The following is a 3,168-nucleotide window of genomic DNA, read 5'->3' on the forward strand; positions in this document are numbered from 1 at the left end:
TAGCAACAGCATAAATTTGCACCCAATCTTGTAACTTAAAAAGGGTGTCTATCAGGCCATAACGTATGGGTTGTGACATTTCTCCACAGTCAGGGAGTATTATACTTCTGTCTTTATATATTTCCTTGGCCTATAGGCTTAATACGATTGATATAATCGAGAAGCGCGAAGTTCAAGTCTCATAAAAGAGTAAGGCTAGTGGAGGCTAACTGAGCCATTCAGGTCTTCGCAAGTCCCTGGAAAGGTATGATGGGTCGTATGCGACCCCTACAGCATTTTCAAAACCTGTTTTTTCCCCATAAATCATCAGCTGTCTCGAATATGGAAGTGATCGACCTGCAAGGGGTGACTAGTCTACATGCCATTGTCTGCTTTAGGACTGATTTTCGTCTAACTTCCCTCCTTCCCCGTTTTTTTTACCCCCCCCCCCCCCCGGGGTCTACCTCGACCCTGACATACCTTTATAGGGGTAAGTGATCAAACAGCAAAGTTATTACATAATTATAAATTGTCGAACAGTGTTGATACTTGTTTGGTTCTTTATAGTTGGAAAGTGTGGATGGATGGTGTGTCTACCACTTGCATGACATTGGTTTTGGCTTAGATGCCATATATGGCCATGAGGTCCATTTTCCCTCAAATGCTAATTTCTGAATTTTTTTTTATTTTTTGCAAATTTGATTTTTTTTCTATTCATTTTGAATTTATCTTCAATAATGGCCAGCAGGCAGTATTCCCTCGGCATGGATGTCATCAACACACTTCCAATGGAGTTAAAAAGAGATGTTGATGATAATATGGAGTTTGCAACCCCATTCTTCATTTCAAGTGGTAGATTGGGCTGTAAGAGTTGTTGCGGTCTGCGGCCATTTTGTTGACATACCCGAAAGGTAAGTTGGCATATCTCTATATATTCTTGTTCTGTATAGAATTCGTGATATTTTGGTATATTTTAATGCATAAATATCATATTTTATAGAAGATACAATGATTTTCATAAGAAATTTACATTGTGAAACTAGGCCGTCAAAAAATGACCTTTAGATTTCGCCCCTGATATAACAGTAAATTACATCTTAGTGCACATTTTATTATGTATTTCTGTTCTAGGATAATATTAGTTTATTCTATAAAAAAAATTAGCCTCTTCCTATTTCATTTGGGTACCCAAAAAAATTCATGAAATTTGGACAAATTTTTTTGGCCAAAAAAAGTTACCCTTTTTTTCTCATTTCAGATCTTTACTTCTATGGGTCTAACTCATTTCCAGCAATTACACGCTGTTGCTTTGCTATCTAAGAAGGTGTCCCTAAAGGGATTTGTGTGTATATGTATATTTCTAATTTTTGTGAATATTTACGTCAAGTCTTTTTTTGTATACTTAAATTTTTAATATATTTCCAATAAATAGTTATTTTGTAGATGGGTATCATTTATATTTTCAGTAGTGTTTAACATTCTTTGATGTATTTTTAGTAAGTCAAACAATACAGATTGATGCATAACTAAATTTTTCCTGATTTTTTTTCGGAGTCGGGGTCGCGCGCGACCGAGTATACCCTTAAAGGGGTGTCCGAGGAGCATACCTATCCAGGGTTAAATGAAATACCAAGTAAAATCTTTGATAAATAATATTATGTCTGATGAGACGAATGTTATATGTCAAGTGAATGGTAGACCACTATGATTTATTTATGTAAGATAAAACACAAATTTCACTAAAACAATTAGAATAAATACAGTCTCGTTTAATAAAAAACCTCATTATTTTCTTTATATATCATGCTTAGATAAACTACAGTCATTGATGAATGTCAAACTGTTCAAATATTGTTTCATTGATTACAATATATGATCATCATCATCACCGGTCATTATTAGTCCATTGCAGATCAAAGGCCTCATATATATATATATATATATATATATATATATATATATATATATATATATATATATATATATATATATATATATATATATATATATATATATATGTGTGTGTGTGTGTGTGTGTGTGTGTGTGTGTGTTTGCATATGTTTATATATTTACAAAGACAGAGAGAGAGGGAAAGATAGATAAATTTTCATTATGTGAATCTATGTTGATGATTCCTTCTAGGAATGGTGTCAACCGATCTATCACAAATATGTTCCTCACGCATACAGTCCAGAAATTTTAAGCATTGGCTTATGATGTTATGTCTTCTATTGAAAACGAAAATTATTATGAAAATAAATGCTTTCTTATAAATTTAGTTATCTCTGTTCATTTCTTTGGTTATGCACCGGGTGAAGGCTTTTCAATAGTTCTATTTCATCGTATCGTTTTAGCCAAATATTCACAGTTGTTCCGTTGAGGTTAAGACAATTGGTCATTTCGAATCCCTTTTAAAATTCCGAGGAGATACCGCTCAACTAGAGGTAAAGTTCCGGTCGCTGGTGTTTAGCTCCAACCATGATTGACAGATGATTAGACGGGAAGACATACTTTGTGAGGGTGTCACCGTCACATTCCACTTTATGTCTACAACTACATCTCGTGTATGTTTGTTACGATAAATACATTACTATGATGGTTAAAAGGTAATATTATTAAAGTACTTAGGGTTTATCTCACCACAGTTAAAGATCATTGTGTTAATTTTTCCATAATGATCTTTTATTGAGGCAAGTTTCCAAATGTTTCTTCGCTGGAATTTAGTCCGATTAGAAATGTGAAAAATGTAATAGATACCAATTGCTGACTTTTAAACGAAATCACGGAAGTGAAGTATCATAACTTTTAGTAGATTCTATAAATCTTTTTTTTGTTTTGGATTCTCCGAAAAATGATTTGCAGTGATTGATAAATGAAAACTTTGAAAAAAAAAAAATTGATTTTGGAATTCATGGATATTTTTTTTTCTTTTCAATTCTTCGCCGAATTTAATTTTAGTGTCTATGTATGTATGTATGTATGTATGTATGTATGTATGTATTATTATTATTATTATTATTATTATTATTATTATTATTATTATTATTATTATTACCTAGGCTAAAACCCTAGTTGCAAAAGCAGGAAGCGCTAAGCCCAAGGTCGCAAGTAGGGAAAATAACCCAATGATGAAAGGTAATAAGGAAATTTGAAATTATCTGCTCGAGTGTACCCATAAGCAGGAGAAC

This window comes from Palaemon carinicauda, chromosome 23, assembly GCF_036898095.1.
Source record: "Palaemon carinicauda isolate YSFRI2023 chromosome 23, ASM3689809v2, whole genome shotgun sequence".
Classification (NCBI taxonomy): Eukaryota; Metazoa; Arthropoda; class Malacostraca; order Decapoda; family Palaemonidae; genus Palaemon; species Palaemon carinicauda.